We start from the raw sequence: 15,440 nt of genomic DNA on the forward strand, positions 1-15,440 counted from the left end.
GAAAAGCTGCATCAAAGGGCGGAGAGCCCCTTTTACAGCCTGCTTGCTTGTGTTATCAGCTTCTTTCTTCATCTTTGGAATATCAGCAACCTTCCTTTCAGTAGGAGTCTCATCAGTAATAATGGGTGCTTCAGATTGCACCCCATTCTCTTCATCTATCGGCTCAAGATCAATCACCTTCTCAGCAGCTCCCTGTATTGTTTTACCACTTCTAGTAGTAATGGCAAAGACATTGTTCAAACCGCCTCCCTCATTCTTCAGATTTGGGATGGTGTCACTTGGAAGTCCTCCCTTTTTAGGAGGGTGCTGCTCTCTAGAAATATCCCTCATCTGCAACTCAAGCTTCTGAATAGCCGCTGTATGAGAACCTACTGTTTCTGTCAGCCCAGATAAAGTCCTTTCAGACTTCGATTGATTTGCCAGAATCTTCTCAAGCATTGCTTCAACTTTCGAACTACCCTGCTCTGATGGCTGCCCCTTCGGTGGTATATAAGGATCGGAACTCTTGTTCCCAAAATTGTTGCTGTTGTTGTAGCTCCCTTGGTTCGCACCACCATAATTATTGTTGTAGTTCCCAGAGTTGTTGTAAGCACCTTGACCTTGCTGAGGTCTCCATTGATTCTAATTCTGATAGCCACCTTGGTAATTCTGTCTTTGATAACCCCCTTGAGAGTTATTAACATAATTAGCATCTTCAACCTGCATAGGTGGCCCATCATGGAACGGACCATCTTGAGCATGGTACATCCCTTTTGGCAAAACTGTATCATCTTCACAAACATTTACCTTCTTGATTTGAGATTCATCAAACTTCTTCGTCAGCAAGGAAATATTTTTTGCAAGTTCTGCCAATGTTTGCTGGGTGTCTTGATTCTCCTTCACTATATTCTGTATTATAGCACTACCATACGGTACCACATCAGCATTGTTTGAGTGCCAAGCCTGATTATGAGTCGTCATCTTGTTAAGTATGGTGGTCACTCGTCGAAAGGGCTTGTTCATAAAACAACCATCAGCTGCATTATTAGCTACTAACTGTGTCACTGAATCTAACCCTCGGTAGAACTTCTCCATCAATATATGTTCCGAAAAACCATGATTCGGGCTCTTCTGCAAATACTCCTTGAATCTATCCCAGGCTTCATATAGTTGTTCCCCCGGTCGCTGCTTAAATTCATATATCTTGTCACGAATCTCAGCCTTTTTGCTAGGGGGGTACCACTTTGTGAGAAATCAGTCACCATCTTTGCCCATGAAGTAATCGAATTTCTGGGCAGCTTCTCGAACCATGATCTTGCCTCTCCAGCTAAGGAATATTTGAATAACCTCAACCGAATAACATCTTGTGAACGTTGTTCTGGATGTGATTAGCACACACATCCAAAAAATTCTGCAAATGACGTTGAGGGTCATTCTCGGTAGAGTTCCGAAAGTATCCCTCAAGTTTCAACAGCTGGTACAGAGAGGAGTCAATTTTCGCAGTAGCAGCTCTAACTCGAGGCTGAACAACAGCAGATGCATAGTCCTCCTCTGGAACAAGGTCAGCGAAAATATTCTCATCATCAGATTCATTCGCCTGATGGTTCAACCGATTCCCCTGGTTACCAGAACGTTGATTTTGCTGATTTTGATTCATGTTCACCTGGTTTACACAAAGTAGCAAACAAGGTGTGATGGAATAAGCAAAAGACTTTAATCAAAGCAAACACTATTTAGTAATTTCAAAACCGTATTCCCCGGCAACGACGCCAAAATTTGATACGCTCAAATTACACCTATTAATGGTATAATGCAGACATTGTCAAATATAGTAACCCAACAAGGTTGGGGTCGAATCCCACAGGGAATATGGTGTGAAAAGGTTACTAAAGTCGTAGGATGCTAAGTTCTAGGTCTAATGTCTTAATCCGATGATTTTGGTAAAAGTTGGTTTTTCTATAACTAATTGTTATCTACTTTCTTTGGGGGAAATTTATGGTAAAAGAAACTAAGGTTGTGTCCCCGCTAGATAGGGTGTATGATCACGGGTATTGATCTTGATATACTTATAATGGATCATTATATGAATGCACTTAATCTTTATGTGAATCTCTACTATTTCCCAATAAATAGAGATTATGTCTTTCTATGATTTTCCCAAATATAAGAAAGTAACCATGAAGAAAGACTAATTATGCCAAGTAAATTCTTCTTATTCCTAAGTGAATTTATTAGACAAAGTTTAAAGCTTTGAGTCCTTGTTAGTTATTCTTACCAACCCTAATTATTCTCCCAACTAAATCAAGGTTTATGGCTTAATCAATGTTTGCAACCATTAATTATGAATGAAGAATGAAGAATAACTAAACCCTAATAATCCATTATGTGTATATCAATCACAAACCCAATCAGAAAACACCCATCATTGGGTTCACAACCCTAGTAAGGGAATTTAGCTACTCATGACAAAGAACAAGAAATAAGAAATTAAAGAATTCATAATTGCTTACTTTGGAAGAAAAGATGAATTGATAATACTTGAATTGATGTTTGAATCTTAAAAAACTAGAGAGTATTTAATGTTCTAAGTCAAGAGACAAAAATATAATAACTGATGTCTATTAAAAATCCTACAATGACTATTTATAGGTTTTGAAAACATAAAAGTTACAGATTTGCACTTTGGTCCCGTCATCACGAAATACGGTTCATAAAGTGAAATACGGACCGTAAATCAGTTTACGACCAGGTCGCCCTTCTACTTGTGATCAACTTTCGTCTTTTGAAATACGGACCGTAAAGTGGTTTACGGCCCGTAAAATGCCTGGTCGTCTTTCAACTTCCAAAACTCAGACTTTCTCCCATCTGCTCGAATGGTTAAATACATGTTGGAATACGGACCGTAAACTGAAATACGGTCCGTAAACTGAGCTCGTAAATCACCATGTCCTCAGCTTGCCTTTCTGTTCTGTTTATTCTTTAATACGACCTTGGAATACGGCCTGTATTGTAGAATACGGACCATAAACTGAGTTTACGACCTGGTTCTGCACTTTCAACTGTTATCATGCCAAATCTGTTCCGTCACCTGAAAAACACTAAAAACCACGTAAAATCACATAGACTTGCTTAAAAACAAGTAAAACTTATAGCAGAAAATCATCGATTTGTGGCGTAAAATCACGCCACATCACGCACTTCACACCCATAAACAAGACTCTACTGGACATGGCTCGTAGACAAACCCTAGGATGAATTGCTCGGATACCACTTTTGTCACGACCCAACCGGAGGGCCATGATGGGCACTCGGAGCTAACCTACCGAGAACCGCAAAACATACATACATCTCATATCCACACCTGAGTAGGCCATTGTACTAGCTAATAAATCTCATAATTTGTAGGGGCACAAGCCCTATGTGTATATATATACGTCATCAAACTGGGCCCATGTACACAAGTTGACAAGGCTGTCAAAATGATATAAGTAAATATGAACTAAGGAGGTCAAAAGACATTTAACTGTGCACATCTGTCTAAGAGCCTCTACATGGAATACATAATATAGTAAGGATGGGACAGGACCTTGCCATACTCATCTGTACACAAGGAACCATACCAACTGATCTGCAGCTCCGAAACAAGTGGAGTGCTCCTGTACAACGCTGAGAAACCAGCCTATAAGTCTGAATCGTCTCCCTGTCTACCTGCGGGCATGAACGCAGTGTTCACAACAAAGGGACGTTAGTACGAGTAATGTACTGAGTATGTAAGGCATGAATAACCACATAATCAAGACATAAGGAAACATGAAATCAGGAGATAACTTGTATATCGAACTGCCCCTTAAGGTGGAAACCATCCATGCTAACTTTTACTTTTAAAAACATCATAGCATATATAAACTGCCTATCATCATTAGCCGACGTTCGGGGTAATCATCTCACGCCGCCCACTAGTGGTGATTGCCCGGCCAACTAGGCCCGGTGGAACTTTCATCATCTCATATCAATGAGCCATAGCATCTCTTCAATTTGTTTTGCAATTAGTGGAACCAAAAGAAGAAACTAACGTTTATATTTTAAAAGGGTTGAAATGAAATAATTCATAATTGAAATTTTATACATGTTGTAATGAGAATAAGCCTTTAATACAATCTGTTATAGAGGTATATGACCCTCATGTTACGTTCTATATACATGGGTGATCCTGAAATAACACAGAGGCGATCTGCTATATTTTGTAGAGGGTCATTTAATCAATATGTTTAGTAAGGTCCTTATTTATAGAAAAGAATAATTTAGTTTTGAATGACATACAAGTTAATTAACAGCTTTGGTATAGATAGCTTCGTTGATTAATGTCCTTTTAAATATTTGTGCTTTCATAATCATAATACACATATACTTTACTGTATAACAATTTAAAAGCTTACGCCAAGACAATGAATTTATAAGTGCATATAATATTGAAAAAGATATAATCAAATCAAACGCGATGTACGAAAGTTGGGGCTTAAGTTAAATCCCAAGAACTTATTACTCTTGAAAGAAAATAATTTTGAATAAGTTTGAGTATTTTGTCTCCATCAATTTGTACCCTTTTATGAGTTTTCTTTATATATTTTTCCCATTCTTTTACATTCACTGCAAGAAAAAATATATGTGGCAACAATTTTTTTTTGTTGTCATAGATTGATTATTATTGCAAAAAATACTTTTGGCAACAAAAAATATATATTTTGTTGCATGAACTTTTCCCAACGACTGTTATTGCAACAACGTGCAACAACGTTTTTTTTAATTGTCAAAAGTACTTTTTGCAACAATAATCAATACTATGGCAACAAAATTAGATTCTTTGGCAACAAAAAAATCATTTGCCAACAATAAAACTAAGTTGTTGCTAAATATAAAATATTTTGTTGCGATATCTATACTTCTTGTAGTGGCGTTCTTCCATATGTAATTATATTCATGATTTCTTTATTAATTGTGGTTACTCTGCTTAATTATATTAAGAATGATTTAGGCTTCTTATTTTGTTAAAGAAGCAGTTTAACCTTTTAGGTTTCAATTTTAAAAATAAGAAGAAGACTTCAAGAGAAACTTATAAAAATAACAACACGCTAAGAAATAAAAGGAAGAAAAATAACATTCAATAGGAAAGCAAGAAGAAATACCTCGGATGAATATGTGAGAAACTTGTAGTGGATATTTTCTCAATGAGTTGTCTCTTAGGCATTTCTCATTAGAAAAATTAGAAGAATCTGAATGTAAATGTCCAGAAATTCATAACAGATTTTTTTTTTTGTTGTTTTTTTTTTGTAATTAGCAACGATAAGAACTTACCTTGGAATTTATTGAAACATCTGTTTGGGGAAGAGACGCAAGATCGACAAATAAAGTTGTCTCCTCACTAGTACGTGTCAAAAAATTGATTATACCTAAATGTCTGGAACAAAAGTTTTATTGTCATCAAAAGATAAGATACATTTGCCCCATAGGAAGGGAAAGAGTGAGAGATTATCAAATCTTCATGCCAATATATGATTCATGCCGTGAAAGAAAACGTCCATAAATCAACATAATATGCTCCATATGCAACGAAATAATGCTAAATTTTTAAAACTCAAATTCAATATATTTCTGATTCTCTCCTCCATTTGATTTGCTTTATTATCTTCATAGTTTAAGAGAAGAAGTCAAAATATCAAGGAGGAAAAAAAAAAAAAAATCATGTTAAAAATATTATAGCAAAAAACTTATATTTGCGAAATTACTCATCCTTGATTCTGGAAATTTGTAAAATTCATTTCAAGAAAATGTTTCTTTGTACTTGTTTTTAACTGTGAAGAACAATTATAAGTAATTTCAATTCAAAAACTTAAAGGAGCCCAGAAAACATGCGTTCCTTAGATTGCAGAGTGTTTTTTTTTTTTTTTTTTTTTTTTTTAAAACCAAATGTGTGCGCTTGTAACTTAGTGGGAAATGGAGTAAGGGACGTGTATTTAGGTTAGTTATATTTTCTTTACCCTCTTCTCTCTCTCTCACTGTTTTTTTTTTTTTTTTGGTCTTTTTCTTTTTCCTTTTAAAGATATAAGTAAATGTAAAAGCTTGATTTGCAATACAAATATTACATTACCATAAAATCTTAATTCAAACGTGTTATATTATTTCATAAAATTAAAATTTATAAATTAGAAACTGGATGGAATTTTTTTTCAAACACCTATACTCAAAATATTTTAAACGGAAAAGGGCCTAAAAGCCCTCGAACTATGGGATTTGGTACAAAAATCCCCTCCGTTTACCTTTGCGCTCTAAAATGCCCCTGCCGTCAACCTAGTGGGCCTAAATTGCCCTTATTTTTAACGGCAAGGGCATTTTTGACCAATAGATGGACGGAGGGCAATATTGTACCAAATACCATATAATTAATTTTTTATTTATTACGTGGCATGTTTTAACCAGTTAGTTTTAAAATTAACCTAAACTAATTATATCCCAACACAAAATCCGGATCCACCTAACCCGCCGTGACTTAAAATGGTGATTGTAGCAACACCCATCTCTGCCGATAAGCCACCATTAACATCTACCATCATTTTCTCTATTGAAACAGCCCAAAACCTCCATTAAAACCACCACTGTAACACAGCTCATCCAAATAACCCACCGAGTCACCATTAACTAGCCAATATTCTTGGCTGGTGGTTCTATGTAGACAAATAATCTAATGTGTTAAAAGAAAGGATTATTAATTGAACTTCATGGATGGCTATCTCATGCGGTTAGGAAGTGTAATATTTTTTTAAATGAATATTTCTAGATAATCATTTCTGCCACATGAACATTCCCATTAATTTTCCTTATATAGGTATTGGTATTAAGGGTAATCAAATTTGCCACATGAACATTCCCGTTAATTTCCCTTATATATTTATTGGGTTTCAAGTGAAATTAAGGGTAATTGTTTTTGCCACATGAACATTTCCATTAATTTCCCTTATATAGTTACTCGGTTTCAAGTGAAATTAAGGGTAATTAAAACCACCATTGTAACACTATCAAGACTATTGGCTATTTAATGGTGGCTCGATGGGCCGGTTGGAATCTGCGTTGTTACAGTGGGGATTTTAATGGAGTTTTTGGGCTGTTTCAATAGAGGAAAGGACGGTGGAGACTAATGGTGGCCCACCCGTGGGGACGGATGTTGCTACAATCAGCATTTTAAGTCAGGGCAGGTTAGGTGGATCTGAATTTTGTGTTGGGATATAATTAGTTCATGTTAATTTTAAAACTAATCAATTAAAACGTGTCACATAATAAATCAAAAATTTAATTATTTTTTCGGAAAGGGGCCTAAAATGCCCCTGAACTATGGGATTTGGTACAATATTGCCATCCGTCCATCTATTGGGCCAAAAATGTCCCTGCTGTTAAAAATAAGGGCAATTTAGGCCCATAGGTTGGTGGTAGGGGCATTCTAGAGCGCAAAAGTAAACGGATGACATTTTTGTATCAAATCTCATAGTTCGAGGACATTTTAGGCCCTTTTCCGTATTTTAAAAAAGCATAGTTATTTCAAGCATTGTTACATTTAGAGAGTCAAACTATTTTTCTTTGTATAATTTTTCTAAATAAATTATTATTTCTGATTATAAAATTTATGATTTGTGTGTACGTTTTACCAATGTTTAAATTTTATTTAAAAAACAAATTAATATTCAATTTACATAGAAATTACGGATTACAGATCTTATTGGAAACTGTTTCTTTCCAGCAGTTTTTTCCTTTATGAAAATATGGGGTAACTTTTGGAAACTGTTTTGGTTTACTCTTGAAAATTGTTTACTCTTGAAAATTGTTTACTCAAATATAGGACTATTTTAAGTTATTTGTGGGAGTTTTTCTCTCCCTAAAGTTTAGCAACCATATACACACGTACAACTTTTGTTATTTTTCTGAATTTTATATATTTTCATATGATGCTGTACCACTTGTCATAAATTGAGTTAATATAAAAAATCAGTTTATTTCCACAAAAAAAAAAAATATTCCTAAACTTGCCTTGTATTATGGCTAATTAAACGGTTGTAGGACTCAATATTTATTTTGTGAAAGTGTTAAATCTTGAAGCATTCACTACTATGAAGATATATATAACTCCCTTGTATGAAGGAAAAAACTACCTCCTTTTGGGGAAAATCTGCCTCCTTTTTTCGTAGATATCCTTTTTTGTGCATTTTTTTTTTTCAGATTTCAATTTTAATTTCAAAATTTTAGTAAGGAGACGTGGGGTTGAGGCAATGGGGAGTTACGTGCAGGTAAGGGATTAGGTAGTCTAGTTTTTCTTTAAAAGATACAAATACAATTTATTATTTTTAAATTTTAAACTATAACTAATAGTAACTAATTATTAACTATTTAACTATTTTGTTTGTCCTAAAACTACCACATGTCATAATCCTATGTTGCCACTTGTCACAATCTTAGAGCAAACTATCCTCTTTATATCCAAAGTACTAATGTGTAAAATTATCACTATTGAGTTTTCAAACTCAACTATTCACCACACTAATCTTTAATTGATATTTTTAATGATTTCTTATTAGAATTATTGCTAAAAATATTGCCATTTATGTTTGAGAAACTGATGCATTGCTATAAATATTTTTATTAATTTAAATTTCTTAAACCAATTTTTGCTGGTTTTGGTACTTTTGGATAGCTTAATTGATAATTAATTATATATTTCAATTTCATTATGTAGATTGAAATAACCAAGACTCGTAATACAGTTTTTTCCCGATAAACAAAATGATTCGTTCCTTCAATTGTTAAATAATTTTTGTTTTTAACTTAATCTGTTGATATTTTAATTACATGATTTTCCAAAATTTTATCATAATTCAAAACACTTTCTTATATAAATTCAAATAAATCTTATCCTTCTATATTTTTGTGTCTTTTTTCTTCCTTACTAATCACTGTTGCCTATATATTACCTAGTATTGTTATACTATTATGTGACTTTTAATAACTTATCATTTGATTTAGTCTTTGTTATTGCTTCCGCAGTTCTACTTACATTTTCAAATTGCCTTTGGTTTCTCTCCATCCATATAAGCATTGTAAATATCCATCTTTTTCCTGTTATGCTATTTTTAACAGTTTATCTCATTTAGTATTTTACCTATGGTCCAAATAATTTCACATGTTATTCAAAATTGTAATTTTGAATTACTCTAAAATATAAAACTCGTCCTTCAATTTTTTTTTTGTTTTGAAAATACTGTTTTCGTATATGTGTATTAAGAAATTAAACATTCCTTCTGTTTAGCTAACAATATAACATTTGTTGTTTTATTCTTTATTACCGAAATTATGTGCATGAATAGAAAATAACTAAATGACTTATTGTTGGCTTGACATTTGATTTAATATCTTTTGTCATTACGTTCCTTTAAATATAATACATAGAGCTAAATAAGAATAGACATAGAATATTTTTATTCTTGATATAAGTTTCTCTGATATTTTTAAATTTTATTCTATTCCTAGAATTTCTTTCAAGTTTTAAGTTGATAAAATATATTTTTAATTATTCGTTATTCACTTTATTTTATTCTCCGAACTAATGCAAAGTATCAATATCCTCACATTATATTTTTTATTATCATTTCTTAATAATTTTTTAGTTTTAGATTTTATGTTTTGAGATTTCAGCTGCGTGATTTTATTACAATGCTCATTAATTTTGTCGAAATATTGCCACATGACTTTTTTGAAGCACCACTTGGCTTAATTTTCAAGACACATATCCTCATTCTATTTATTCATGATAATATCAATTTTATTTTAAGTATTATTTCATTTTCAAAAATCATCACATGCCTCTAATTCAAATTGGCGATACTGAGTTCGAATATTTTCATCTTTCAATTAAACTCAATTAAAAAATGTATATTTCAATACCTATTAGCTTTGTCCGAATACTACAATGTGGTTTTTTTTTTGTTTTTTATCAATACATCATTTGGACTAATATCTAAGCCTATAATCCTTTTATTATAATATATAGGTCGATATAAGCAATGACATATATATATAATATCTTTTTAGAATTTTTTATCTTTTAGTTAAAAAAATTAACCACATTCAATTCAATTTTTTAATTAAAATGTTATATTAACTCTGTCCAAGTAATATATCATTTTACATACTTTAACGCGTCACTTAACTTAATATTCAAGTTTAGTATAATATAGAAGATATAGATGCCTATCCAATTTATATCAAGTATTCAACTTAAGAAAGAACAAAAACTTTTTGACGCTTAATTCCGGTTACGGGGCATATATGTTTAGATGTAAATACATTTTATTATTTTGAGAAATTACAACTAGAAGGTGTGTGAAGAAATTGACAGATTTTTCTTAAAGCGCGCTGAAAATGAGTTTGTACAAAAGGAATTCATATCTAACCCCAACTTGAGCTACTTCTTCAAAAGAGTTTACAGCTACTTCTTCAAAAGACTAGAGTAACTTTTTCCAACAAAATTATAGCAAAAAATTCTTTGAGAAAAACCCAATCTAAATATCTAACCCCTTTCCACGTTATATTTCGGCAAACTCCGTAGTTGTATCGAAAAACACAATTTTTGGATGACTTGAATGAGCTCAAACATAAAATTTTCTCTTTGCATTAACTTTACATTTCATTTTACTCTCTCAAAATGAAATATCCTACAGATATCGAAATTGAATCAACTTAATAAAACCAAAATCAAAATATTTATTTGAAAGCCCCAACAAATGGGTCCAATCCGCTTGATTCCCTCGAATGCATTCGACCACAACTTGAGCTAATTTCTCCCTCCTGTCACAATATACTACCAGAATCCTAGTAACATACAATATAAATCAATAAATATTTAAAAACATGTAGCTTTATTAACTCCATAGCATAATTTTGCACAAAATCTAAAACAATTCCTGCATATTCTATTTGTATAGGTAAAACAATTATTAAATGAAGCAAAAAAGAATATTTCAAATTATGTACATACGGTGATTTCTACCATTTGATAAAAGCCACAAAATGGGCAATAACGTAATCATCGTAATCATACTATTCATCTTGGTTGTAGCACGTAAATTTGCTTCTAAAAATTCTAGGGTAATTTATCAAAAATATAAATTTTGAAAAATTCTAAACTCTTAATTATAAGACAAAAGAAAATTGTACGTAATTAATCTATTAATGTGTAATTTGTTTCCTCTTTCTTTTCATACCTTTTTTTAAGGACTCTTTTCATAGCTTTGCCAGTTCCTGCAATCAAACTGTAAAAATGTTTATATACACTTTTAAATTCAATACGTACCTTTGGAATGCTTTCAATTTTCAGTAGAAACAAAATAGTAAAGGTTTAAAAAATATATAAAATACAATGTACACATTTAAATTCTAACCTTGTATTCTCTTAGGTATTCACCAGCTTGTGTCGACTCAGAATTTCTAAAAAAACTAAAATTACAAATCAACTCTTAAAGAATAGAAATAAAAAATGCGAATATTATATTTTAAGAAATTTGAAGGGGAAAAAAATCAAGTATACCTCTTCATCAAATACAAAGATCTTTGGATAAACAAATTGATGCATAAATCATCATCAAGCATAACTTATTTTCATCGGAAATATCCTGCATGCCACAAAGTTAATTCCAAAGACCGTGTCTGGCAGTGGAAATTATGATGAATTTGAAAATTTATATTATGAGCCAGTACAAAAGTCATCACCTGCTTCATTCTTAGGAAATGAATAACTTTATTTGTTCCTGCATTGCCAAAGAACTAATTACAGTAAAACTATAAGTTCATTGTTTTCATGTATTTAAATGCCTCATAATTAGATAGTACAAGAAAGCTATACATACATGTGGAACTAATTCCAAAAGAATTCTACGGAATCTTCCATTATGCATGAGTGATTCAATTACATACAGGTAAAAGTAAAACTAATTTCAAAAGGATTGTGTGATACATTTTCATATCATAGAAGCAATACAAATACATGTATCTAGAACTAATTGTTTCTGGACCTCAAAAAAACTATATGCTTCATGAAGCTTATTCCTCACCTGTCCCTCTATCATTTTATAGGCAGCAAAACATATGAAGGAATATTTCAAAATCATCAAATTAAGGTATAGAGACTTGTGGACATTGAGGACTTCTTATACCACCCAATTTCAATTTTGAAAAAAAAAAAAAAAAAGTGCTAACCCATACGGTTCCAATTTGAAATTTTGTTGTGGACAGATTTTGTTGGTGATATTATTTAGATACATTCAAATTAAAAATATTATTATCCCTTCATTCACTTAACCACAATTATCTTTCATAACAAAATTCATTAGTTCGCTTTACCCGAAAAAAGCACATGTTTATCTTTCCATGATAAGCTTGATTTTCTATAAGTATAGGGCTACGGCGGATAATTACTAAAACTAAGAGATAGCACATTCAAATCTAATCCATATATAGATTTGCTTTATCTTTTAATTTAAATTATAACAAAATTATCTTCCAATCCAAATTTAAATTTTGTAATTTTCAATTCAAATCATATGTTATTACATAGCCAAATTAACTTTGTCTTAAAATTGCCAAGTGGCTTGTTATTAGCTTGCCACTTGGCTTAACCACATTGCTTGTACCTCTCCTTTTTTATATATATAGACTAGTGTACGTACCAGCGCGATGCGCTGATCGTTTTAAAGAAAAAAGAGGGAGAGAAAAAAATACAAATGAAAGCAAAATGTATATGAACCATGTGTGACATATTGCATATTTTATATTCTCATGTTTTGGATCAGTCTCATTACAGACTAACATTTTCTATGGTATATGTAGCTGCTACAACTTCATTATTGACCATTTCTTCAAATATTATACAGTCTTTGTTACTCCATCAGCCAATAAAATGAAGACATCTCTAGAAAATGATATTGTTCATTGTCTTGCTTCCGAAGGAATTTATGAAAGCAAATAATATCTGTATCTTCTAGATCCCTATACACAACATCAAAACTTAGTTCTATCATGCCCTATTTCGTAAAAAGTATGAATATTTTGGCACCAATAAAACAATCAAACAACGGTTAATATTTCACAAGCCACCATCAAAATAACAGATAAGCATAACCATTCCATCACCCACCGGGGGGGGGGGGGGGGGGGGGAAGGAAAAAAAATAGAACATAACAAAACAACATGGTAATTGTGACTACCTAACAGCTGAAAAAGATCAATGTTAAATCATAACTAAACCACCTTTAACATAAACAAACTCAGTTACGGAATAGATAATGGAATAGTATAAAATATGAACCTTGTATTCCGGTGGCAAAGGTAGGAGGAAATTTACATATAGGAGTAAGACATTAACTCGGTTCATTTCTTTATTCGTGCAAGATTTATTTTTTTCATCATAATTTATCCTTTTCTTCCCTTAAAATTTGTTTTTCTAGAGAGTAAAATAACAATTCACTTCTTCATTAGAGTAGAGATCTAAAAAGTTAGACTTAGTGATTTTAGTAATTAGTACTCACTATATAATATTCGTGCAATTAGAAACTAAATCTTTCTCTTCACATTTCAACACAAAATTTCAAGTTTTAATTCCAATAATTGAAATTATGTACATGAAGATTATTAGAGGTTTGATCTCAACAATATCATTTAAACATTCTCTTATTTATATTGAAGATTAGATATCTCAAAGATGAATCCTGAAACCTAAAGACTATTTGAACCTATATGAAGATTATCTTGATTGGCAGTACACACTTGGCCAGCCAGGTAAGATTAAAGGCTTCACAAGTCCAACAACAATATTTATTTGTATAATAGGACTCTACAAAATATTTATTCGCAAGCTCACAATACCAATTGAAATATTAAGCAATATCAAATGAAAGTATTATAATAACCTATGAGGCTATGACTGCAAACAAAATAGTTCTTTTATCTATCCTCATCTATTTAAAACTCAATCACTATTTAGTACTGAATTTTGAACCTAAAGGAAAAAAAACTTTTCTATTCAACTTACATTACACTCTCCAGAACATATAAGCATAAAAAATTACAACTGAAGCTTAACCCAAACACCAACAACAGCTGAAAAAGACTCATTTGCTATTCGGAAACACCTGAAAAATCTTGTAGCCTAATGATCAGAATTAGAAGAAAGTCATCCACTCTCAATATTAGATACAATATTATACACATACATTCTCTATAAATAAAATTTTACCACTTCACATGAAAGCAATCCCCACTATGTTATGGTCATTTGCAGAACAATGACAAAGCTTATTATCGCTCAGTTTTTATATTTATAAAAAACTAAATCACAGTAATGGCATAATTCTGGATACTTAGAGAACAACAAGCTATTACCTGTAAATAAATTAAGTATGAACATTGTACCATATATCTACTTAATTCTTTTAGGATTTCTTATACTTGATGTAGACATGCTTACCATATCTTAATTTAAGGTTGTAACGCTTCTCCTCGAACGAATAAATATTGTTACATTTTGAAATGCTTTAAATTTTGGAAAACCTTTTGTTATAGCATTATTTTATATACTTCCTATTGATGTGTCAATATTTTGCGTAAATGCTAAAATGTAATTAGAACACTCGTCGTTAGGGCTGGGCGTTCAGTCGGTTCGGTTCGGTTTCACAAATTCGGTTCGGTTTTTCGGTTTATAAAAAATGAAAACTGAAACCGAACCGAAATAATTTCGGTTCAATTCGGTTTTTGCAATTTCGGTTCGGTTTATTCGGTCGGTTTCTTCGGTTTAGAATGAATGACATCGTTAAACATCAAGCCGATACTTCATCATTCCAGAAAATCCTAATTTAGCTCGGTGTGAGACAGTATTAGTGTTGACTGCATAATAATCACTTGATTAGCCAGAATACAAATTAATGCAGTGGCAGAACTTTTCTCCACATTTCACTTAAGTCCTCTATTACTAGTATTTTTTGTTTATCAGCCAACATCTTCTATACAATCCAAGAGATATGACATAGGGAATGAAGATTATAAGTAGTTTCTACTTGTCAAATTTTGTTGTGTCACATCTTCCTACCACTAACCAAGAAGAGTTTTTTATTCACAATTTGCAATGTTAATATTACTAAGAAAACACCCATTGTCACAAGAAAATATGCTAATGGGTGTTCTAAGATACATTGTTGAGGAAATTTATTAAAAATCTACAAGGAATTGTACAAGGAATACATGATATATGTTTCAAGAAAAAAGTGGCTTGTTAAAATTCGGTTTTTCGGTTTAACCGAATTAAATTTTGCATAAATCAAAAACCGAACTAAATTGTTGAAATCTTATAAATTTAAACCGAACCGGACCGAATA

At 31.9% G+C, this 15,440-nt stretch overlaps 1 non-coding gene across 1 annotated transcript; it reads left to right on the forward strand.

The window, feature by feature from the left end:
* The first annotated feature begins 1,090 nt into the window (after positions 1–1,090).
* On the forward strand, positions 1,091–1,196 carry LOC132634474 (small nucleolar RNA R71). The gene has a single exon (XR_009580193.1). It is a non-coding gene; the product is annotated as a small nucleolar RNA R71 (small nucleolar RNA).
* The last annotated feature ends 14,244 nt before the right edge of the window (positions 1,197–15,440 follow it).

Source organism: Lycium barbarum, chromosome 3, assembly GCF_019175385.1.
Source record: "Lycium barbarum isolate Lr01 chromosome 3, ASM1917538v2, whole genome shotgun sequence".
NCBI classification, from domain to species: domain Eukaryota; kingdom Viridiplantae; phylum Streptophyta; class Magnoliopsida; order Solanales; family Solanaceae; genus Lycium; species Lycium barbarum.